Genomic DNA, 27,476 nt, shown 5'->3' on the forward strand with positions numbered 1-27,476 from the left:
AGTTGTGTTGATGTACAAGCGTATTAAGTGTTTTGCATAGCGCAAAAAAACATATACATAGACGTTGATAATAAGCAATAATACAAATGGACAAACACACACGGCGATATTAATCCGAGTTCTTAAGGTGATAAACAATAAATATAGAAATAGATCATTGTACCTGCGTTAGTCAGTTGCCCAATAGGAAGGCGCTATTCTCACCTTCATTTTGATCTTCAATATTCATCGCTTTAAGCAAACTTGTTCTTAAATTCCAATTATCTTCACTCAAAGCAAATTTTTAATTATTATCTTCCCCATCCTCGAACCATCTTTTATATATAATCAACTCTTTAAGACCAAAAAAATTTGTATTAAATTATTAAATATTCTTTTTGCATATTTTGCATATAAATGGTTCGTCGTTCTGCTTCATATCCATAGAAGTACATACTATTTTACATATTCCATATAATATAAAGATTTGATGGAATTTATTTGTAGTGCTCTCCCGGAGTTCGCTTGGCCTTTAAACGGATATAATATATGCGGATAACAGAAATGCAAAACTGATATTTTCAGGCATTTCCTTGCTCATAACTACATTACGTACATTACATACGTTCATATAAAGCGTAGCGTATACATATTCGAGAATTTATCATTTTAATGACGCTTGTAAAAGAGATCCCTTCCATGTGGTTTAAGTTAATGGCATCGTATTAAATTACCGCTAAAATCATGAATATTTGATCGCCTCTCTTCATTAATCATTCTCTTGGGTGCAGTGCAATTGTTGCGACGAAAAGGTTACTTTGTCAGACTTATTTTGTCTTGTGTTTTTCATTTACAACATAATTTCACGTAGCGATTCGTTAAAAATGTTCCAAGCAACGTATGAACATAATAGTGATGTAAAGAATTTAAAACTTCTATCAAGAGGCTGGCGGTGAAAAAGATTTTTGCCTTGGAGAGCTGGCGTACGAGTTGAAATTTAGTTTTCATGACTAAAGAGATGGGGGTGTGGGATGGGGGGAGGTGGGGCTTGTATAGCAAGCGGGATGGCGGAATTGCCTTTTTAGAAGTGCTGACGCAGCACATTCCTTGAGCTTGTTGCTTCAACACGAGTTATGTTACACCATACATATAAATAATAATTATATATTATAAAATTAGATGATATAATATATAAATGCCTATGCAAAATTGTGGATCGATTTAACAATAGAATGCGAGAACCTATTAATAAAAAAATAGAAAGGAAATAAATAAAAAAAAAAATTACATATATTTCCGTAGGTAAAATACAAGCTAAACCAGGTGCCATTCATTCTAAAGTTTTCTTAAGCATATTTGCCAGTTCGATCCGCCAGCTGATTTGTACTGGACTAACGATAATTGTTACTATTGTTAAATATACACTTTAGGCGGTGCATATCGAAATATTCGAGTAACCCTACTTCTATGCTATGCCTTAAACCAGCCATGGTACAGAATATATTAAATTTAAATGGATATACACGTAACAACTAAAACGGCTTAACAGCCACCTTTTATCATACCGTGCAAATCAGTATGATTTTGTAAATCGGTTTAAGCATCAATTAAGGATCCGTCCATCCACATATTTTTCTGCAATTTTCAAAATTTTTTCGCCAATAGTCGATGTGGTGAATTGCCTCTTATATTACCGTGCCTACGAAAGGTCCTTGTGTGGCTTTATATGGCTATCTGTAGCAAAACAATCACTATTTCATAGTGGGAGTTGTACCAAAATTTAGATAACATTGTTTTATTATTTGTACCTCACCTCATATAAGGATTCTGCTGGAAAGTTAACCTTGAAATGATGAGATTTTATGCACAATAATAATTTGACATAAGAGTTAACCTTATCACATATGGACCAGATAGGCCCATTTTCCAGACCCCACTCCGCATATGCGTACTTAGGTAAACTAAGTTTTTGTATGACGAAGCATAATAAGATCCTTGACAAGAAGATAAGTTGTTACTTAAGTTTAGACGACATTAACTTATGTTTCGGTTGTTTTGATTCGGGAAATAAATAAAGAATTATATTAGGCGAAATGATGTAGGGTAGCTAAAGGTCGACTTTGATCGATTACAATGTTCTTACTTGTTTTGCACTTAAATTTACATTTACATTAAAGAAGACTATGTTTAAGCCAAACATAAATCTATTGATTGGATTGAGTTGACTATGACGATGAATCTTCATAGAAAAGACGCTTTAGTATTTTTTTTGAAATCAATTATATTGTCTTTCAAAATGAAAGTAAACATATAATTGTTTCAATAGCATTCATTGTCATCGAATTTTGTAAAACAATTTAAGTTAAATTTCATGCATTTATTTGTTCAACTCTAAGTGGAATGAGGGAGAACATAACATGGGTTACATGTAATGTAAGAACATATACAACTGTTTGCTGTTTATTAAAATTCTGATTGCAGAAATCTCAAACATCCGAACTGTCTATTTATGACATATACGTATTTATTAGCTTCTAACTTTAAATGCAATAAAGAAAACAACAAAGTCTCTGTCCACAAGAGTAATGCGTTTTTCCACAATTTTCAAATCTACTTGTCCAAACATACGAGTGATGTGGTTGTGTAAAAACACAGAAGTAATGAAAGATTAATATTTTTTTTGCTTATTTTTTTTTCTTATAAACTCCTTACGAGGGCGAAAGAATAAAAACAAACTTCGAAAGAAAAAAGAAGAAGCAAATTATATTCGGGTGTAGTCGAAGTTGTTACAACCACTACTCATGTCTCTATGTTAAAAAAAAAGTCGCAAAAAACGATATTTCGATACTATTCCCACTTTTATGGTAATCAAAGAGTAATGAGCCAAAAACCCCGAAAATTGCGATGGCCTGTTATTATGTCTTATTTTTGTAGGTGTGTCTTTTCACCAATCTACATCATTTTCAATGCCAAGCCGCATACTAGCAAGAGAATGCTTACCACAGACATTGCACAAGCGAGTAGACGGTGGGACATATCTATCATTCGCCTTACAATTTTACACCAATCCAATGGTATAGAGATGTATATTGCTTACATATGCCTTATAGAGCCTTTGAAAATTCCTTCTAAATATTGCAAACATTTTGATGAAATGAATATAAGTCGCTCCTATGTTTGTGGATATAGATAGAAACAAACAAAAATAGGATATATTGCCCAGACTCTTGCGCTCTTCTACATCTAATACATTATGTATGTGTAGATAAAGATATGTGGGTGTCATCTAATTGGAAAGGTCTGCGATAGGCGTAAGCAATTGAAATTTAATTATTCCTTTCAATTCACTGACATGACGTCACTCATCGTCTGGATAGAGAGACTTACATATTTCTTAGTATGTATGATGTGTTGCTACAAATAAGAAAAATAAATAAAAAATCGATTTTAACGTAATTATTTTTTAATTAATTAAAATGTCGAATTTTTACAACAACAAAACTCTGTCTACTATCAGACGCGGAAGTAATTTAAAAACAAACAAGTAAGAAAATAATATTTGGTTATGTTCGAATTTCCTACACCCATTACCGTTAGCGTATTTTTTTACAATAATTTTGTGAAAACACAAGCATGTGAGTGTTGTAGGCGTTTTTCTTCGAATAGTTTTGGTCACTTTCAAATTCTTTTTGTAAATTTGTAAGCGATCTCTACATTTTTGCAAACGGGAGAATGTTTATCACTGCACAGATGCGCAGACGGACAGATGGACAGCTGAATAGATGAACATGCTTAAGTTCATTCCAAATCTGAAATTGGCTTAGAACTTATACACTTTACGAATTTTTTGTAGCTAACTTCTGCGCTTTATAAAGATAATTACACTCTATAACATTGGGTAGGCGTGGTCAATTATTGCCATTTTTGAGTAAAAACCCAATTTTCTATTACTTTTGAAAAACAGATGTGACCTCAGTTTACATGGTACTGTAGGCGTCTGCCTGGACCAATTTGGATCGTTCTGCTAAATTTGAAGTCGATTTTGGAGTCCCCAGACATTACAAAGATGGATAGACGGATATACTTAAATCGATTGAGAATTTGATGCTGATCAAGAACATATATATACTTTGTGGGATGTTTGAAGCTTCCTTCTAAGCGTTGCGAACGTGTTGACAAAGTGAATAAACCGCTCAGCCTTTGGTGATGGATATGAATATGAGTAAGAAATGAACGTACGATGCTTGAATGCGTTTTGATAAGTTTTTCAGTTGAAAAACGCATTTATTACGATATATATTAAATAAAATATTTTCCATAATTTTCTACAACTTTCTGGCATCATGGCGATGGCGTGTCGGATGAACGATATTGTTTTGACAGTGATCTAGTCATCAAGTCAATTTCGCGCCTCTTCAGCATTTCGAATTCGCGTGCCAGCCATAACTTCACCGCATCGATTTGAACAAGAGACGTTTTGCGACTACGCATAGTTCAATTTGTTCAACTGATGTCGATAGACATCTGCAGCTTGTAATGCACTGTTTCAAAATTCTTTGAGAATTTAATGGATTTCATGGATGGAGAGCAGATTTCTTCAAATCATACAACAAATGTAACAAATGTCGAAAATGCAGTTTTGAATGCTCCATGATTAGCGTCTGCATACACTGAATAACTCAATAATACTTAATGAAAAACTGTTATTTTACGTGGAGAAAGATCAAAATCATCGAATTGAACCGTCGCTTACGTTGACTCTTCGAATTACACTACGATTTTCACCAATAGAGGTGGCTGACCAAAATACATCCAACCATCTATTATAATAAGTGTACAAAGAAATTCCTTTTCGCTGAAATAGGTTGCTTTATAAAATGTACCTGACACGTTCAATTTACCCGAAATTTCAGGTATAGATGACTTAGATATTGATTCTTTAACGAAGCTAGTTTCAGTTGTTTGCAAGTTGTTGTTCATTATATAACAAAGCTTAAAGAAATAGATGTCATTTATGACATTGCGTTTGGCTGTGTTTTTAACTTAACTTTAAAAGGTAAAAAAAAAAAAAACGCAGGTCAAGCTACGGAAACGATTAAACTATCTTGGCATGAAAATTTGCTTACGTCCGTCCATTTTGCATAAAAACGGATAAGGAAGTAAATTTCAGTAGCCACTGTATTCTCCAGAAACTCAGGGGAGTATTAGAGGCTATGTGAATAGACCACGGCATGCCAACTACGATTACAAATCGCATTAAATTAGAACTGCTTTCGAATCGATTCGCTTTTGTTAATATAACATTCACTGCAGAAAGGTTACACGATGCTTGTTTCACAATAGAACTGGTCTAGTTGATAGCCTGAATATATAAAGCTATTCGTATTAAATAGATCAACTTTTAATGAAACTTTTACTTCATAGTCTTTCGCCTGCATGGCCGAAAGGGCAATGCATCTCGACTAACAACTCAATGATTGTGGGTTCAAATCTCGCTTGCGGTGGAGTTTTCAATAATGCCGATAGTCTTAGATGCTATGGCTTTAAGATTTTAGTCTTGGAATTTATATCTCTCTCGAAAAATTTATTATAATAAATTTCATATAAATTTCATATAAACATTTTATATGAAGGCATGTGCACATTATGTATACTAACGCCTTCAATAATGTAAGCTCTGGATAAAGCAGTTGGTATAGTAAATGTCAATTATTTAATTAAGTTAAAGACATTTAGACATTATCGTCGTAAGAACAATGCTAAATTTTAACCCTCTATCTTATTTTTACACCTGCAGCTATGTATGAGTGATTGTCATCCATTGTCAATATCAGAAGCTAACACTTGTCTTCTCAAGGCAACAAACTTTACGTAATGAACAATAAACAATATCCTAGAGATGTCAGAGAACCAGTACGAAGTAAAGAAAATGTTATTTAGAAGTAAGGTGAGGAACTAGACTTTGGACTTCTTTTGGTTTCTCCTTAAAGCTGACCATATCATCTTAAGGTCGATTTTACCGTATCTTGGATACTGGGGCTGAAAATGAGGCTAAGTTTAAACACTTTTGAAGCGCATCAAAAAATCACATTTTCGAATGATATCCGCGAATGATTGCATCCATAAGCGTATATATTACAATCAGATAAAAGTTACAATAAATTACATATTCTATTTATAAATACGAAACTGATAAGAACCGATTTTCATGTAACTTTTTCACATAAAGAATGCCCGATTCTTTCATTCCTTTCAACTAGTTCGTCATTTTGAGTTGAGAAAGCTTCGTTAGCCTTAGAAAAAACATTCTCAATTTCATGCGGACTCTTGGGTTACTATTACTCATGGAATTCCTGGATATAAAAGTTAACGAGATGTCTCTAAGTCAGCAACACTACAAAAGAATACACAATATCGCTTGCAGCTAAGCCACGTTAGTTTTCTAGAAGCCTTACAGGCTATCATTTGCAAGCGATTTGCATCTTAAGTTCCATAGCGCTTCATTAATGTACTGGTATTTTCTGAAGCAGCTTTCGATGGGATTTATGCTCAATTATCGCGAGATATGACCTACTTTTTCGTCGCCGGCAAGTGCGTTATTTGGAAGACATATCAAAGGTTTATTTAAGCAGTTAAATCAACACCATCAGCATTCCATGACGCATTGAAATATTGAGCAGGCATTTCAAGTGCTTTGTTTGCAATACATGTGGACTGTTATGGTTATACAGCGATCTTCTTGAATTACGATTTGCTGTTTTATTAGTGTCAGTAAATGATGAAAGGCAATTAGCGGGCAGAGTTGTGTGCCTTCACAACAAATTGAAAGCATTGAACGCATTTGACGTGGGGCGTTGAAACGGGGCATGTAATAAAGAAACGCAACTCAATGAACGCTGAATACCTACAAAGAAACCCCTTAGACATTCGATAATATGCATAACTAAACACTTGTGTGTCCATGCATAATATTGTCTATTATGAATTACAAAACGCATTAAAATGAATTGATTGCTTTTTTGAATTCTAAAAATATAATTAATTTGCGTGACTTGTACACATTTTACGCAAATTAGCAAAGTTTCCAAAAAAAAATACACCATAAAAACCGCAATATTACTTACGTATATATGCGATACCCTGTGGTATGATGAGAGCAGCGTTTCCACGAGGCAATTACACGGGTTAAGCGCTTGTTTCACTGCAAGTTATTAGTAATAAAATGAGTAGATTTTTTACAAATAATTCGACTTTCGTTTTGAATGGAGAATCGTTCAAAAAAGAGATTTTAATTGCACAAGCAATGCGAATGCTTTCTACCTTCTTATGAGCTATGCACGTTGCTGTATTACATAAATTTATTACATATATACCAATTTCGGAGTAAAAAAAAGCAAACACACGCACAAATAAATGAATGGTCGGGAAACTCGTGTTGTGTGGGCTTAATTCTTTCTTTCGCATTCAGATCTATATATAACATCATAGGCCTTGCACGATATACGTATGAATGAGTTTCGGAAGAATATAAACGTTAGTTTATGTCGCAGGCTTTAATGTGAATGTATGTGACGTATGTCCCTCTGTGAGGATTATTTTTAGTGTTTTTTTTTTCGAGAACGGGATCATTTATCGAAATTTCTTGTTTTTTTTTTTTTGCGCTACGATTGAATAATGCAGACGTGTAACAAAGAAGCGAAAATATAAACTAAATTTAGCCATATAGTCAGTTGTATAACTGGAGATTAAACTCTAGCTAGCTATCATCGACCATGGTTTAAACTGCAATTAATTTCTCGTTCATTATCCGCATGCTTGATAAAGATTACTACGATTCTCATCTATCGATCACATTTGTGTTAAGAGTCGTTTTCATAAAAATGACTCTAACAATTAAATATATTTAACTTTCAATTAGCAGCAAATCTACCTCGTGAGGTTCATTTATACTCTCATTGACATTTTTTTTTTGACTGCAAAAACCAGTAAAAGAACACATTTGATAAAACCAGTCATACGATCAACGAAACACATAAAAAAAATAAAAAAAAATCATTTATAACAGTTGAAAAAATCAATCTAAATAATCTAATTAATAGTTAGCAAATTAATAGCTAGCAAACCTTCAGTTAGAGTTAATGTATTGAAAACCGCCATAAGACTATTTATATCTTATGTGATTTTTGATATGTTTTCTTGAATGTGTGTTACCAGCGGTAAAAAATTAAGCAGGGAAAGTAAAGTTTCCCTCAAACGAACTTTTTTTCCATACAGAACCAGAGTTTAATGCGATAATTTATATAGTTGTGGGTAGATTAGAGACACGACTTTCAAATGAAAAAGTCACAGCCTTATTCTATACCATACAGTACTCCATACTGGAAAATTTTTGTTGTAATTGATAAGTGATGGGGTAAAAATGATTTTAGTTAATGTTGCACTATAAACGTGCCGCGCCGACACGTCTCTGCCAAATTGAGAGCCGATAACTTAATTTTTGCGGCCAATTAACAATCGGACAGACGGGCAGATGAACACGTTTAATCGATTCCGAACTTGATACCCATCATAAATGTACTTATGGAATATCTAAAGCTTCCTTCTGTGTACTGTAAAAGTTGAATATACCGCCATCTATCGGTTATGTATATACGTATAAAAGATTGTTATTCTTGTAGACCTTCAGAAAAATTTTATTTATTTTTTTTTGTTATTATTGCACGAACAAAAACAACAGAATTAAACAAAAAGCTATTGATTTTGTAGAAACAGCCGCACATGCTTAGTATATTTCTATTATATTTCGCATCTGCATCGGTCTGCCATTTCCAAAACAAACATGTTTTCTTCTTTTTTTTTTTTTTTTTGCTGTATATACATACATCTATCCCATAAAAAATCATTGAAGGACACCATAGGTGGGTTAGGGTGTAAAATGGTCCACGGTAAGCAGGTTTGATCCGTCGGATTGCTGCTGCGAGGGTAAAACAGGTGTATTACTTTCAGCTGCAACCTGCACAGTGACTGTGGAGTGTCCGTGAGACAAACATTTGGAATTCCCCCATATCTGCCGAACTAGCTCAGCAATGACACGTGCCTCCAATTCTCTTAAATCAGGAATTCGGTGTGACCCTAGAAGCATTGAAGTTAGTGTAGTTAGATATATAGACAGACAGTGTTGATCCACAGACATCATGCGTTACACAAAAATGCCCCTTTGACACCTAAATACCGCATGTTGATTAATACACGTTCATATATCGAATATGGTAGAGTGTATTTACGCACTTGACATGCTAACTATGTGAACAAGGTTAGTGTACGAATGTACTCGAGTAGTTATATCCTTCCCGCTTGAGTAGATGTTGACGATGGTATTCATTCACACGGAGACTCTTACACCGAAACGCATATGTACACAAAAGTTTGTTATTCTTGTGAACGTTTGGGAATGTTAGGTGAATTTTTTTTTTTTTTTCTTATTCATTTTCTTCTTTTTTTTCTGCTTTTAAACCTTGTATTTGCTGATGCACGCTCGCACTTGTGTATAGTATTGTTATATAATGGGTGAAGTGTGTCTTTTTTCTATAATACGCTAGCACTATGTTTGTATATAAACTACTTGAGAACTATTTGAGTGTTACTAATTTATTTCAGTTGTTTGTTGCTGTTGTTGTTGTTGTTGTTGTTGATTTCATTGTGTCTTATAAAAAATTCCAAATGTAATCATTTCTTTTACACGCTCGTCGCCAAGACCCGATTTTGGAGTTGCATCTGCAGTATCAGTTCCAGAAGCTTTGCCATTATATCGGAAAGGTACAGTAAAAACTCCTTATTCGCGCTTCCTGCATTCGCGGTTTCACTATTCACGGATTTAAAAAAATGCGACCCAATTCCTATATTCGCGGCCATAAAGTTCTTTATTCGCGGATTTTTTTCGTGACTGGTTCCGGAATTGTTTTGTTTCTTAAGTTGAAACCTTTTTAAAAAAAACAGAATTTAGACTTTGAAGCATTTCGAGTTTTGGACAATGCACCAGGTCATCCTCGCGAACTTGAAACTATGCATCCAAATATAAAAGTGACATTTTTACCTCCCACCACGACGGCTTTGCTTCAACCTTTGGCCCAAGGAATAATCCAGGCCTTTAAGCTCTACTACATCACATGTGATTTTCTTTATTTTATCATCTAGGAACATATTCCCTATAATCCCATATAAATTACTATTCCGTATTCACGGTTTCTGTATTCACGGCGTATTTATGGAACATATAACCCGCGAATAAAGAGCTTTTACTGTATCTGTATTATAGCTTTAAAATTCATTTGTTCAGAATCTTATTTATCACTGAGAAAAATATTAACGAAAACTTGACAACAATGAAAACAATTGCCGGTCATATTTAGGTTTTAGTTAGATAAGCTCACTATATAATGTGATAATGAAGTGGAAAAACTCTTCTATGGTATTTGAATTTAGTCCACCATGTAATGGCTGAGCTTATACATTTCCGAATTCTCGCCGATGAGGGCAAGTGGGAATTTTGGGTGAGCAAGAAAGTAAAACAAAATTTCTTCGGCCTTAATCAATGTATAATTTTTAAGCAAATCAATGGCAAGTCGCGAAGCGAAAGTTCATTAGAAGGGTCCGCATAATACAAATGTTCTAGTGATCTGGAATGACTTAAAAATTCATTAAACTAACAGTAAGGAATGAGCTAAGTTATATATTGCTTTGTCTGCAAAACGTTCCGTGATTCCCGATTTGTAATGCGATCATATATAAGCTCTACACCGTTTTGCCTAATACTGTATTTACTTTAGTGAGAAAATACTGCAAATTATGTGAACGGGCCAAAAACACCGAGCCGATGTGGACCAATCTTAATAAAGTTAATTACCTTGATTTCATCCTAAACTAGTTTTAGAACTTCTTCTGTTATCTCAAAGCACTGTTTATACCCTATACTACTTGTGGTGCAGGACATATTAAATTTATACGAACGTACGTAAAGTTACATTCCATGAAAATCCTTATGTAAGATGGTATCCAAAAAAAAGACTTACGTGGTACAAATTCGATACGATCGGTTCCCTTGTCAACTTAATATTATGCACCATTCTTCTTCATGAAATATTGAAAATAAGACTTTTTACTAAATGAAGATCCCGTTTTCGTAGAAACGGTCATGTGGATGGGGAATCAAACAACGGTCCCAGCCGAACCATATTTAACATACCAAGTTAGCATAATGAAATATTATTACGCAGCAAGTTTTGTGGAAAAATGTTGAAAACTGCAATTGAAAAAGTGGGCCGATCGGAACTATTTTTAATAGGGCTCATTGTTGGACCAAAACACATCATTGTATCAAATTGCATTAAAATATTTCAAAAATTGTTGAGCACATGAATTATATGGACAGACATCGGACCGACAGGCATGCTTCGGCCGGTTTAGAAAATGATTCGGTATAATGAATAGTGAGTTTATCTTCACGCCTTCTGGATGTTACATAGTTAAGATACTTTGCACCGCAAGTGGTATAAGTAAGTAGTGTAACTTATAAAAGTCGCTTAGTAACAGTAATTCGGCATTCTAAATTGGAGTCAAAGCTTTGAATGGGACAATATTTTGAACCCCGTGCCATATAACCGATTCTACGGAAATTGAATCTTTAAATGGGAAGAAGGCATAATTTTCAATACTTGGTGGTAATTTATTCAGTGATAATATGGAATACCGAACTTAGACCACGGATCCGTTTGCTGGATCTCAACCAATGTAAAGGTTGAATGTGAGACTCCATAAACCAAAAAGAGCCAAGAATTAATATTTTCTGATGGAAATTTGTCCTTGGAAAGTTAAACATATAAAAAATGGGATTACGTAGATATTTTTTTTAGTTAGCACCATATATAGGGACTCTCATGAAAGTAAACCCCTTTATGTCGACAAAGGCTAATTTGTGGATTTTATAACGCAGGCAACTAGTAATCTTTGACATGTAAGTTAAATTTAGACCAGACGTTGACGTTTGGGTATTCTCCATTTATATAAAAATAATGTATAAGTTTTGGGTTATTATTAATTAAGAGACATGGTGCAGGGTATGTAATTATCGGCCTGGCTTGACTATAGTATGTTTGCTTGCTGTTAGTATTGATTACATCCTTTGCCATTTCAATATCTGAATGAACTTTATTGTTGTTGGGAGTGTGTGCGTTCGAAATCCAATTGCATTGCAAAACTACCTTTCAATGAACACATACCGACCAAAATGATCTTTTTTTTTGTTTGATGTCATCATTATGGCATTGTCAAATAAGCATAAGAACACTTAAACGTCATGTTATGTATTGATATCTATCGAAATCACTGCCTGTATTAAATTTAAGTAATATATCAACTTTATTAGGAGAGTGAAATTTCGAGACCTAATTGCATTGCACAATACTCATAAATTCCATACCAACGAACAGAATTGTTGAAAACCTATGATAATCCGTGAATACAAAAATTATTTTTATTTTCGAAATTTCATGTTGCAACACATGTCGAATTTTAGTCAACTTTTCAAATTTGAAATGTTCTGCCTTTTTTATTCTTTAGCGTAAAAAACTTGAGAGAAAATTGGGCCAAACACGTGGATACACCAAATTTTATCAAAACATGTCAAGAAATTGTGGCCTATAGGATGAACATAACAAACCCGACGGACAGACAAGCTGATATTGATTGAGAAAGCGTATAATAAACGATCGATCTATCTCAAGGGTTTGGTACACCCTTGTACCACAAGTGACGTAGTAAACACCTTGCAGTCAGGCAAGTCTGGCCCTTAAATACTTTCTAATATGTGATATAATTTCAATTCTTTTATTCCTTTGTTCCATGCAAAAGCATAATTTTCATGGAAAACTTTGTACGGGTGGATGCCCAAAGGTGACTTGGCGTGGACTCAATTTAACATGTTTAATTGGCTTATCAAACTTTCTAATGTTCTCCACCCCTATTCACCAAACTTTGTTCACGTATAAAGCCTCGTCTTTCATGAGAACCTTTGTATGGAGTAGGATCGCAAATATAGACCTACGTGGTCCATATTTGATACACATCATTTTTATGTCATATCACTAGTATGGAGTATTTCTAATTATAAACTATTAAAACTTAGACCTTGTTGCACTATAAAAACTTATTACTTGTTGCAGTGAAGACACTGAGAGATGAGAGTTCTCAAAATGTCGGGCTATCCATCCAATCGAAATTTTCCCGCCAATTTAGTATGCTGAAATGCTATTATTTACCGATTTTTACCGAGAAAATGTTCAAAATTGAATTGAAGTTATAAGGAGTAGTCGCGAGAGCGATACGATCCAACCTATTTAAAGTTTCTCTAAATATTATGACCTAATAAAATGTGGATTCATCTCTTGGATTCTTCTGGGTATGATGCATATTCGCATTAACTGATGATGTACTATGCACCATACACACACATGGTGTAGGGTATAAACACTTGAAATTTTTAAGATTTTGAAATCAACTCATCTTTCTGCCTCGTACACTTCATCATCGTATCATTGCCACTTTTAAATTTAATCTGCGGAAAGAGAAGACAAGTGCTTAACATCAATTTTCGCTATCTTTTTAATGACTTTTAATTATCATCAATAAACTTTCAGGTGAATGGACACACGCACACAGCATGATGCGCCGGTCGAAAATATAATAAACTTATACCTATGACAATCTTCTCTTCACTTGATTACAGGCGCGAAAATTAAGATAAGAGGTAGAAATTTCGCGCATATATTTTCAATAAAATTCCGACGATTAAGTTTCAATGGATGAAAACGAGATGAAAACTTCAATGCATTTTCAGCAAACTGAGTGAGTAGTATTACGGTGTTGGGGGAAGGTGGAATAATCTGTAAGGAATTTATAAAGGCTTAAGAAAAAGAAGAACTCGATTTTTATACCTGTCATCGAAGTATGGGAAAATATTCATTGCATCGAAACGTTCGCAACACCCAAAAGGAGGCCTTCTGTAAAGTATAAGCATTTTTGATCAACACTGAATTCTAAATCGTTTTAAACATGTGTTTCTGCGTCGGTTTGCCTGTCGTTCTGTTTATTTATTTAATGTTTGTATTAAGCATTCCCTTAAGTGAAGATATTCAGCAAAGCATTGGAAGTTTTTGCAGGCAGATTACTTTTGAAAATCAACAAGAATCGAGAACACGTCTGTTTTCAAAAGCAAAAAAAAAAACAAAAAAAAACATTCTTCTCATTGGTTATACCCTATAAAATGCGTAGAATATTCCCGCATATATTCTATGGATGATCCTACAATATTCATACAAAAGTGGAAAAAACGGACAAGATATCGAAATTTCAATTTTTTTTTTGCCTTTTTAACAAAAAGGCTGTCGATATAAAAGATTCAGTCTCAGCCTTATGTAACCGTTGTGTATAACATATGTTGACTTAACTTGCTCAAAAAAAAAAAAAAAAAAAAGACCAGCTGCAGATAGTTGGCTATAAACACGTGGCAATAGCTAGAGTACACTGAAGGAAAGGAAATTTTTACGATGTTTTTGCGTTAAGTAAATATTGATTTTGAAGTATCAAGAGGATTTTAAAGTGTAATGCGAATGCACTCCTAATCGCTTATGTACTTTTTCGTTGCTATAAACTTGCTTTATGTTTTTCGAAATCTGCAATTTAATCTGCAGCAAAAAGAAGACTTCCTTACTCACACATATAAAAATATGACTATTTCTCGCTATTTATGATTGACGAGACTTCAATTTTTAAATCCTTTAAACATTTAAACAATCTAGGTAATTTTCATCTCTCAATTTTCAAAAGCATTCAAGGAATATCTGTTAAGCGATTACATCAGTGTGAATTAATATGAATGCGTGCGGTAGAAGTTTGGCATTCGCAATAACGCTTCTTCGCATCTCTGTGGCATGTCTTTACAGGTTTTGGCAATTCCCGTGAATGTCGCTCATATTCATCTAATTAGAATATGTGACATGTTACATTTTTTATTACCATCATCGAAAATTAAATGGTGAAGGTGTTATTTTGTTATTGCGTTTGTAACATTAGTAGCAGATAGTATAGCTCGTAACAAAACCGTTTGTCTTTAAATTGCATTTGTTATTCATATTCAATTTGAAAATTCATATATTCTGCTTTCAAATGTGGCCGCACTAGTTCAGAAACTTAGTATGACATGAAATAGAATGACTGTCTCTAGTGAGGTGTTCATGAAATTCGTCTTGATACAAAATGTAATTTGAGGTTTTTGAGAAATGGCGAAAAATGCATAAAGTTGCTTCCCAACCACCTTAAATAGTTCATCCTCATCTTCATAGTGCAATATGTGCGTATGTGTATATCTATTTCAAATGATATTTGAAAATGTTATGAACTATTTCCGTAACGGCAGTAGGAAACGTTAAGCAGCGGAAATGAAAATAATTGCTTATACAAAATTGTAAAACATATATAAAATGAATAAATTTTTATGTAAGAAGATTCTCACATACTAGATTCTTTAACGCATACATACAAGACATTATATGTAACAGAGAATGAATTTCGTTGATAACACAAAACTTAATGAAAAAAGTATTCAATGCTTTACAAAGGTCAAACGTGAAGCAATATTTTCTCGTTCCGCCGGCCCTAACTGTTTATTGTTGTTATTACTTTCATGTACATGTACATGTACATGTCTTACTACAAAGAGAAACAAATGAGATAAGTTGTCTTGCACCCCAAAGCAATATTTAGCTGAACTTAATTTACTGTAGATGTTTAAAACAAGTAATAAGCGTAGCATACTGTAACATGAACAACATATACGGATCAACGTGTTAACCAAAAAATAAAAAAATAAAAACAAATAAATAAATAAATAAAGCATCACACGAAATGTCTTCTTCAAGTCTAAAAAATATGATATGCGACTTTCTCTACGGTAAAGAACTTACGGTATTCTTATCTTAGTTTCAACTTAAAATAGATTTTAATACTTAAATTTTAAGTAACTAAAATATTCAAACTAATCCCCTTAAGAATAGCCCCGTTCTGAAAATATCTATTCTCTAAATATTTACCTCTGGAAACGTTGAAAAAAGGCGCAGCGCAATAAATAGGAAAGAATATTATAGTTCGGACGAATTTATTCATAAATTCTGGCAAAGAACAAATGTCTTAAATGGACGATGTGGCAAAGTGTTTCACTCGCTCACAACAGTCATCTCTCTTTTCACTTTTCGTTTTCCTTTTAATTGGTCTTAAAGGGTAAATAGTTACCGCGTACCTTTTTCATAGCGGTAACCGGTACTGCTACTAAAATTCATAAATAAAAAAATTAATTTATTAAATTAAATTAACTAACACATGGATGAATGTCTGCTAATTATCATCCCTGCTTATTATTAACAAGATGAGAGACCCGTGTGGCCTCATTGACATTCAAAAGGATAGCAATTATGCGCTTTATTACATACCACGAATGCACTGCAAAAACGAATACGATCTCGCTATAAACAGTTATCCATGCATTAAGACAGTAAGACTTCTTCAATTCAGGGTTGAAAGCTTTTAAAATTAATTTCAAGTTCATCAGAAAACATCAGGCAGAGTTAAATGTAAATTTTTTGTACGATATGCTTAATTAAGTTCATTAACAGGCTTGCATCTCTATACGAAATGATGGGTATTTAAAATTAGCCCCAAGTCAGATGTAGTTATTTGGCAGTGAAGCAGTGGCAAAAACTCGAAATGTGTTATCATATTAAGGCACATGACATATACATGTATTTTAAAAATATGATCCAAGATACGAAATTCCAACTTACAAATAAATTTCTTTTTTTTTCTTTTTTTTTTTTTTGGTGCCAATTATTAATGTAAGATGAAGTAAAAAAAAAAATAATAAAAATATGGAGTTCCCATCGGTTTCTTTTACTTTTTTGAATAGGATCGCACTAATATTTGTTTTGGCCTTTTTATGCTGAGTGTTGTCGAAACGAAGCCCGTAACCTTTGGTACGGTGTAAATTGTAGTTTTCTTTTTTTATGTTGAGTTACGTACCCGTAAACACCTTTACTTTTAAAATACACACTTATGTGCATTATACAGACATATGTGTGTATACGCTTAAGGATTTATCACACAAAATATTATTATTTATCTGATTCAATAAATTTTACATTTTCCGGTTCTATATGCTAAAAATACATTTTGAGTTGTTTGTGCTTGGGTTTTATATTCAAGTTTTAAATGTTGAAGTGCTCCATATCGTTATATGCAACCGCATGCGTACACGTATATTATATTTCATTAAAAGGCAACGATTTATTCATATATAATATGTTCACACATATGCATGTGCTTGTATATAGCTATTGACATACGTAAAGAAACCTCAGCATATTTATAGAAAAATACATGTTTGTAAGTAGCTTTAAACATTTATACATGCATGCGTACACTATTTGTATAAATATTTACGCAAGCATATTTATTTATATGCTTATACGAAGTCATACACAATAACGTATTGATATTCAAATAAATGTGGATAGAATGTAGAAAAATTGATTTTCATGTTGGAATATTTACGATCTCAATAGACATGCATATGCATCTACGTAATATAGGTTATGCATAGAGACTGCTACAGAATAAAAATGTATTTAAAAATTGATTTCGTTATTCATTTCGTTACAAAGCAGGCAGAAATACGCAAAGTACATTTCACAGAGCCTGCATGAAAATGAATTTAGCGGTTAATAATACAAGAATTTTATAAACAAAGATATCACGTAAAGCGAAACTTGTATTCAAATTAATACTAATCGGTACTTGGCTTGCGAATACTGTCGAAAAAAAACTCTTCAAAAAGCATACGCTATAGCACTTGTGCTATAAGTATGTAACACGCAGAAGATCTTCCGGGTGAACCGGATTCAAATCAAAAATAAGACTTCATATGCCAAAGCGGTCTAATTTTTAATATTTTTTTGATGAAAATTGGTCCTTAACTAAATAAATTTGGATCAGATAAATTCACTTTTTAGATAGCCCCATATATAAGAGCTCTCATGACACCTCATACCCTTCTATGTCGACAAAGACTAATTTGGGAGTTGCTACGCTGATAGTGACTGGAAAATAGTAGAATCTTTGACTAAGTTAACTAAGTTTGCTAAATGTGGACCATATTGACGGTTGAGCATCCTCCAATATGGGGGCTTTTATGCAAATTGTCCAGTTACATAAAAATAATGAATAATTTTTCGCATTTTCTTAATTAAGCGAAGCGGTGTAGGACATCTACTGATCGGCCTTGCCCGACTATAACCTTCTTAATTGGTTTTTCCGTTTCGGATTTTTAAGAACTCGTCGAATTTTTATTCATCATCAATTTCCTTTGAAATAAGGATAATAAAAGAGCTTTCCGTCTTTCCCGGAAAGTGTAAGCACCTCTACGCAACGGTCACCTTGCGATCAGCTAATAGTTGAACTGGATGTGAATATATTCTTCAAAAAATGTACTCAAATTACTTTTAATTATTCGACTAAAGTTTAAAGCCGCCTCCGTCACACGTTGTGTTCTGACCAAAAATTAATAGTGTTTCAGTAAGCAAATCGCTCAGCTTAACAAATTTATTTAAAGTGATTTATCTGCTTTTACTCTTATCTTGCACTTATCGAAAGTTCATCAAGCTTCAAAGCGTTAAACTTGCACAACTAGGCTCTACCGCTTGTTTGGACGATTAGTCTTTGTATTTCTTCCATTTAAAAAGAATCCTAGCACGACAATCAATGACGATTTTCAATTTGAATGAGTAACACTGACAAGTCGTATGCACGCCACAATTTTATATGTGAATGGACTGGGAAGTAGAGTTGAAACTTCGCAGCGATCCTTACGGATAAATGAAATTGAATGGATTTAGTAAATTTTATAAATCTTGCACTACTCCATATGTCTCGCTCGATAAACTTTTCGAGATTTAGTCTTAGAGTGATGCCAAGTCCACTATACATTCGAAGTACAAATGAATTTTTATCGATTTTGCCGTAAAATTGAGCGTTATTCACAAAAAAAAAAAAAAGAAGAAAAAATGCCAAGACATTTTACTTAAAATATTATGGAATGTTAATAAGAAATTTTCATATTTTTCTGACATGAATTTCATAAGGAATTGTTCACAAAAAGACTAAATACTCGGATATGATCTAAATAACTGAATACCTACTCGAATAGACAATAACCCATCGATTGAAAGCAATGTTAATCATAAGCAACAATAGCTGATGAATATACCTTTTCCGCGTGCCGGTCATTCGAGTGCATCGTTCCTTACGATTATTGGACGCATTGTTCGACATAGGCCCCATATTTAAAAGTCAGTTATTCATTGCTCAAAAAAAAAATGAATTTTAAAATTTAGTGGACTACGTATTTTCGATTTTCGTATTTCTTGTTTTTCTTTTGTTATTTTGATACACTTGCGCCCAATATGTGTTGACATTATTCGCCATATTCCAGTTTTAGTTGGTTTTTGACAGATATGAAAGTTAGAAGTGCTTTGGTGCGGATCCACAACTTGTATTAAATTTTGTGTGAAAAATAAAATGAAGTGCCCGAAATCCGTTAAAATGTTGACTCTCGCGTTTGACGAGTCTATTTTGACAGTTGTTTGCTTGTTTTTTTTTTTTTTTTTTTTGAAAGCGTTTCTCAAGGTTTTCAAAACATGTTTCAATTTTGGCAAGTATCTGATCGTCTCCAACATAATTTAAAATGCTTAACTCTAGAGTAGCCTTTTCAGAGTTGCACGTAGATATGAGTCGCGGAGAGAGCAGGACATAGCTCTTAAATTCATGCAGTCTTAACGTTGTAGCTTACATATTGTGAATAAATGCGGAAACAGATTTCTTATGCCTCGGATGTCAGTTGTCTTTCTCAGCCTCAGGTTTCTGTGTTCGAGAATAATTAATTCATTTTAATGAATTTTTTGATTTTTTCCTACTGTAACCAACACCTGTCAGCGTTGCCTGCGTGCAGTGTCATTGAGGTGTGTTTCTTTGCCATCAAAATCTGTATCTAGTAAACAAATAACAGAAATTGCCTAAAAGTTTTGACAAGCATCGTTTATTCAACGCTCCATACTGGAAATTATGCTCTCCCGTTGCATAGGCGGCATAAACTTTTATTCAATGTCTCAAAAAGCGATCTATTAAGAGCCAAAAATATATATATTCCTTGATTATTTAAACAATATAGAAAATTCATCCCGAGTGTTTGTTTTAAACAATCTCTTCATTATTATCTGGTCATAAACACAATTACAAACAGAAGAACGTTCAACGGTTCAAATGTATATATAGTTGTTCGCTTTACGAAAATTTCTTAATTTCTTGAAAACACTTGAAGATTTTGTGCACATCAATAAACATCGAAATGTTAAAAAATGCAATAAAAAGTTCCTTATGCGACACACTCCCGCCTTGCACTTTTCAATTGCTGCATCAAAATATTTATTGCGTAGGGTTAACATACTTTATAGTGTTTTTAATAAACTTTGTTGAGATGCCTTTGGAATTACTTTAGAATTAATTAAGTTTAAGATGAATTGAAACGAACTGAACCAAAGAAAATAATATACATATATATATTTTTTTTACTGAGTACTTTATAAACTAAATATATATTTTCGATTTAACTCAAAGCTTGTCCCATGAATTTGCTTGACATAAGTTTAAGTTGTCCCGGAAGAACGCGTCAAAGACTTAACAAAGTGTATGAATTTTTTTGTATAAGACACTGAAAAGTTAGTTTAGACTTGTTAGTTGCTTATTCTATTCATTCCAAAAATATTTAATTTAGCCTTGAATTTAAAATTAAATTTTCAAGTAATCAAAATTGCAAATTATACATAGATTGAGTTAGTTGTTCCAAGAAATGGTTAACTTTGCATCAATATGGCTATAAAAAGTGGCGATAGGAGCAACCATATGAAAGACTGAATAAATAAAATGGCAAATATGTGAAAGGAAAGTAATATTTGCGCCCCACACACACCGATAGCCTTAGCACGAATATGAATTCTTTTTTTCACATCAGGAAACGAAAAAAGCATACAGTCTGGCCTTGTTGTGTCAAAGAGGTAATTTTTTTTTTTGTTTTTTTATTTAAAAAACTTCAAAGCAAATCGATAGTAAAACACGATTCCTTTCGAACTTTACAGGTACATGCAAATTGAATGACAAGTTATGCAAGCTATGCAAAGATCAAATTATTTTATTTCACTTTGATTTTTTTTTGTTGAAAAAAAGTTTAACAACAATTTTAAAATGATGAAAGTTGCGTAAAAACGTTACCCAGTCTACAGCCGTCAATATCGCGTAGGCCCGATCATAATTTGAATACATTACTCGATAGTAGTTTTACAATCGAAAGATTTTTCATTCGATGGTAAGAAAAATACGCACTTTAGCTATAGCTGTAATCATACGACTCATAACACGATACCGACAGTTGTATATCGCCTCAAGCAGCCTGAATTTTTCGAGATAAAGTCGACTATGGCTTATGTTTCTACTTCTGATCGCGACGGCGTCTTTCCAAAGCTAAATTTCGTATCTGTGCTGGCTCGTAGTAGACTCAAGTCCAATCAATCCCAATACTGTCCATTAACTTGTCGATATCGTTTCGGTATGATTAATTCTTTTGCTTATTTTGTTCATCGGATAGCAACACAACGTCCTTTAAGACTGTCAATATTCTGGAATGACGAGGCCTTATCGTGCTAAAACTTGTTACATTTTACAAGTTTAACCTATAAGGGAATGGGTGAGTAGTATGTTTCAAAGATTTTGACGGGGATGAAATAACGACATGGCAATGAATGAAGATAGAGTCAACAAACTGTAGTAACCTTAATTCTTTTAAAATTTTTATAACACTCTTTGTACACTACTCCGTACTGTGTTCTCTCATTGTACTATAGACACACTCTACATGCTAATTATTAACAATTATTTCCATTTTGTGTTTCTAGTTATAATCTAAAATTCTTCCTATTCATGCTCTAAACTATTTAGATTATAACGATTCTGGATGAATGGAATGTGCGATAAGTCCCATTTTTGAGTTTTGTGCTTTTGCTAAAAGTCACCAGTTAAAGTCTTGGCTAACGTACGCTACACAATGCTTTTCTGTTCTTTTTCTTTGAATGATTATATACATGTGGATTCGGTGGTCGTCGGACGTGAAAGACGAATTGACAATAAAATTGTAAAGACAGATGAAATCGGTATAGTCAAGGGCAAGGCCAACCACTAAGTATTCTACACCAATTCGCCTAATAAAATCCCGCATTTATTTTTGTAATAAAATACAAAAAATTATGAATCGTTTCATGAAACAAGGGTCAAATGTCACCTGGCGTAGTATAAGTTCAGCGAAATTAAGTTTCTTTTTAAAATTCTCATTATTTTTGGTCTTTGTTCCCATAATAAAGCTAACTTTTAATGAGAACCCTTTTATGGGATGAAGACCAAAAGAAAAGTCTATGTTATCCGGATTCGGTGCAGTTGCTTTTTTTGTTCAATATTCATATCATAGCATATTCCAGTGAGAATTCAAATGATCTATTAAACCAATGATATAAAATTTTCTAAAAAATTAATCCGATAAATTATAGCACCTGTGACGAGTATGGCATCCCAAGCCGTTAATAGGTTATATTTCTAAAATATGCTCAAATAATGATTTAAAAAAAAAAACGTCGTTATTAATTACATTAAAGAAGACTTTTTCTTCTTTAAATGGAATGCACTAAGCGAACTGATAATCTAGATGTTGGGGTTTACCATTAAACTGCTTATATATAGACAATCCCGTTGAATGACGTAGAAAAGGAGAACAAAGTCTCCCTTAATGTATTTACGCACGTTAGAGTTTGATATTACTGTAAATTTACATTATATAGCTCCTATAAGCTCAACAGCTGTGGAAAACACTGCAATGAATTAAAAATGGAAAAATGGAAAAAGTGAAAAATTCTCAACAGGAAAAAAAAGAAAAAAATGAAAATCCGGCATTCGTCTTAAAGCGAAGCCTCGTCACATTCACAACATTTATTGCTTACGTCGAATCTATCATATGTTGATAATTAAATAACAAAATTAATTATCAATAAGATAGTAAATACATACATACATACATATAAACACTTAAAAAAACTTGCAGTTTCATTGGCACTTCTGACGATTGAAAGTATACGCAGTCATTAAGTAAAACTTTGAAATCCGTTTCGACAGAAATTTAAATCTTAGCGTATCTATGTTTGCTTTGATTTTGAATATAACAAGTTTGAGAATGAAATTAAGCAGAACATAAGTTGCATTGAAAGCAGAAAACTTTTCATTGATTATAATGATTATTATTAGTTGTAGGTGTTGTTCCTATGGGATATGATACACATGCCGTAATATACGACAATTCCTCATAAGCTTTCATCTAAAGTGAAAACCTTACACTATACAAACGACTCGTTTTATACCATACATTGCGTGTCCCAAAAAAATTTATAGGCACATTGCGTGATTATAAAAACAAAGTGCTTAGATGAATTATAGACAAAAAGTACAAATTAAAAAAGACAGACGTAGAATTTGTTTAGTCAGCGCAAATATAGAAATTAATGCTCAGCGTTGATCCATACACTGCTGATAATGCAAAGAAGTCGCAAACGTGGCAAACCATTTCTTTGGGAGATTCGGTACATGCTTAAACGATTTCCTGGCGATCGTCTGTTGTCGATTTTGTCACGTAAAATTTATCTTTGACGGGTTTTAAAACAACGCCGAGCGCGGGCACGATTCGATGGCGTATATTCGCACATTCTCATTAACATAAGTTCTCATACCACTATTATAACCGGAAGGTACTTCATTTTTCCTCCAGCAAATTGAAATAAGCGGCCTCAGTCATAGCGTTATCAAAAAAGAATGGTCCAATTATTAAAGTGGGTATACCTTTTTTTTTCTGGGACACTTGGCATATCAATTTTCGAGAAATTTTGATGAGTTTTTCGTTCTAGTTAATCATATGTCAAGCATGATACGTGGATCTAAAATCGAATTAAATGCATGTTTAAAAGAAAAGCACAAATTGATCGATCATGTTTTTGTTTTCTAGGCAAAGATTTGAGGCTGTGAGGGTCATTTGAAAACTTTCTAACCTAAGTAAGGAGAGAATTCGTTTTTATTCGTTAACGTAATGTATTCCTAGCATGATGCAATTAGTCCAACGGTTCGTGAACATTTCGGTAGCTTTTTTATGGAACAATTTGATAATGAACTCAAAATACGTTTTAATTTCTATAACGATCTAATCGTTCGATGCAACTCTTTTTACACTGAATCAATCGATAATAACCATTGATGTTGTGGCATCGGGAGAATCTCTTCCAAACACGTTAAATATATATAAATATATAAAATCTCTATGTGCTATCTTTGTAACCTTACTTCAATGATTGTGCAGTAATATTTGCAACAATTTTTGAGCGACTCGTATATTCATCATCCCCTTACTTGGTACGCCCACGTTCTAATTCAGCTTTTCAAAATTTCGCAGGCATTAGTACTATGGACGAAAGTTCCCGCACATAACGTCCAAATCGTTTTTAACCCTTACATGTATACTATTGCCAATTGTCTACATTTCAGTTACACACATTTTTATCCAAAACCTTAAGATGTGCGTTTCCCAACACAAGTTGATAACCACAAACAATAAATCATTTATGGAAGAAAAAACTTGACATTACTTTTAGCGGCTAAGTTATATCTTTTTTTGACAATTGAATGTGGTGGGTGATAAAGCTCAGTGTATTACTTGAAGAGATATTTTTTATTTTCGTGGTCTATCGAATTGAAAAAGAATTACTTCTCATCTGTTTTCATGTAAGCTATCAATGTTTGACGTTGCATTTGAAAATGTTATTGCGTATATGCCAGATTTTTCGGAAATATTGCATTTGTCCGAATGTCTACATTATGCGTTGTAATGTTACGAAACCAAATTACGAAGTAGCTGAAAGCCAAATACTCATTCATAACATTTCACCTGCCTCTTACAGCTGACTCTGTACCTATGAGGAACAGGTGGCGGATTATGAAAGTCGTGATATTTCACTGACAAGCTTGTCACACTAGCATCAACCTCTGTTGGAAACAGAATCAACAGTCGCAAGTGGTATATTATATTATTTTATCACATGGGATGGGACTTATGATGGGAATAAAAGGGCAAGACCCAGTAAACTAGAAAGTGAGGTAGAAGTTAAAAAACACTGAGATCCCACGAAGCCTGTTCCGCCAAAAGATGTACGGACTGCAGGTAATAGATGCAAATTTCCAGGTTGCAAAGGATTTTCACGGAGCGAATTCATCAAATTGTAAGCTGGCTTTGTGTCACAACAAAACTCGCAATCGCTTTGTGGTACTGCATTAGGAGCTTCCGCTAATTTCCACATGGGAATGTCTTTTTCAAGTGAACAATTGACCAAAATTCCTATAATAATAAATAAAATAAATACATGACCATTTCTATGCGCCTACAATAATTTTGGTAATAAACACATATTGTTGCCAAAAGTCTACATATCACTTTTTTTATATTTTTTACGTAATCTACGACTGCATTCCCAAAAGAGACAATATTTTCGAATTGAAAACAAAAAAGCAATGCATTTAAGGGTTAATTTGTGCTCGTTTTACTTTTCGAAACCAATAGATGCTTTCAAGAAGTTTGTTCCTTGAAACTTCGGAATTTTTCCTAAAACGCTTCGAAAAGGGTTACCTGCGTCAAATAAGTCTCTCCTGGAAATGTACGGTCTAATGTGTAACGTATTGAGTTCTTATCTCCTCAACACTAACTTAAATTCATCAGGACTATTTAAAAAATGAACGGGACAATTTTATGGCTTTGGACTAGCAGATTGATGATGTCAAATTTTAAACAATGCAATTTTTTATCCTTTCATGTCGGCAGCCTGTAACACAACCCGAACAATTTTCACTCTTCTCCATTCTAACTTCTAACGATATGTTTAAAGTATCATTTTAAAGAGTAACAAATAAGGAATCTCCGATAAGTTAGTTTAATTTAGAGATTGTAGTTTAATTAGAACAAATCGCACAAGAAATAATATAATGTCCCCTTCACTACCTGTTGACAGACGTGTTAATTAAGTGATTTGGATAGTCATTAACCTAGAATAGGGGTATGTATATTCAATTTGTCAAAACGTACACGTTTTGTCGATCGATATCAAATTTTGAATTCATTTAGATATGTTTGTCCGTCCGCCTGTCCATCTTTCCATTCGTTTATTTATTTGCCTGAGATGGCAGAAACCGTTAAAAAAAAAAATAAATGCTTCTTCTTCTTTTTTTAGGACTATGTTACATTAGCCGAAACATATGTTACATTAGCTGAAAACGCCTTCGGTTTCTTTGCGTACTTCAATGCATTTACTTTATATTGATAATGGTTTTGTTTAAAGGTAACCTCTTATTATCTTTGATAAGGACACTGCTTAACTAAAGTGAGAAACGTCTTTTTCCACATGAGCCGTAATATGCTTAATGAAAAGCCAATTATTAATAGGAACAAGGTGTTTAACACTTGCTCTTATTTAAGTATCAATCCTTTTTTAAACGACGCAACAGATACTAGATATTCATAAGGATTGTAAAATCAATTATTGGTAATTTTGAAAAACAATAATAGGCTTGCAAAGGCACAATTTAGTAAATAAAAGTACAAAAGGGGAATGTGGGTAAAGATGAGCGAAGAAAAAACATATATGCTATAGAAAGTAAGGAGTATAATTGTTGTTAACCTATTTGCCACAACACGAACACAACAGGAAGATGCCATCGCGGAGTAAGGTAATTGTAATCAGCTGGTATGTAGGGAATACTACACGTCCTTGTTGTTAATTAGGATGCCAAAGAAGTAATTGTGCGATTAGGTGCTTGAAATTGTGGGCCCATATCTGCTCCTTGTAAATTTAAAAATCAAAAGTGCCCGAACTATAGATCTGCGAGGATCCATCTGGACAAATTGCACGCATAAAGAATGATTATATGAGTTTCTCAATGCGTACGGAAAGTTGGGTTGTGGGAACGGCAGACCAAGTAATTGGTGGGCACAATACACGTTCGGGGTGTAGGGTGGTGCTACGGTTACTACAAAATCGCAGGCGCACTACATAGTTCGCCTTGTCCAGAGTGGAGAGTTTAAACCGTACACAAACTCCCATGTCCAGGACAAGTGATGCAGGATTGTCTTGCGAACACGTGGATGCAAGCTATCGCCCGCATATCACTCGTAAACATTATGATTCTAATAACAATAGTGCTAATGTTAAATATTA

At 33.5% G+C, this 27,476-nt stretch overlaps 1 protein-coding gene across 2 annotated transcripts in view; it reads right to left on the bottom strand.

Annotated features, from left to right (window-relative positions):
- Nucleotides 1-27,476, bottom strand: part of LOC119644699 (hemicentin-1) — a 162,622-nt gene that overhangs the window by 134,639 nt on the left and 507 nt on the right. The window contains exon 2 of one of the 2 annotated variants that reach the window (XM_038044404.1): nucleotides 7,104-7,180. The exons of the other annotated variant lie outside the window; for it this stretch is intronic. The gene's annotated coding sequence lies outside the window, so the exon portion shown is untranslated. The remainder of the gene's footprint in view (nucleotides 1-7,103; nucleotides 7,181-27,476) is intronic. 2 annotated transcript variants of the gene reach the window in all.

Source organism: Glossina fuscipes, unplaced genomic scaffold, assembly GCF_014805625.2.
Source record: "Glossina fuscipes isolate IAEA_lab_2018 unplaced genomic scaffold, Yale_Gfus_2 0, whole genome shotgun sequence".
Lineage (NCBI taxonomy): Eukaryota > Metazoa > Arthropoda > Insecta > Diptera > Glossinidae > Glossina > Glossina fuscipes.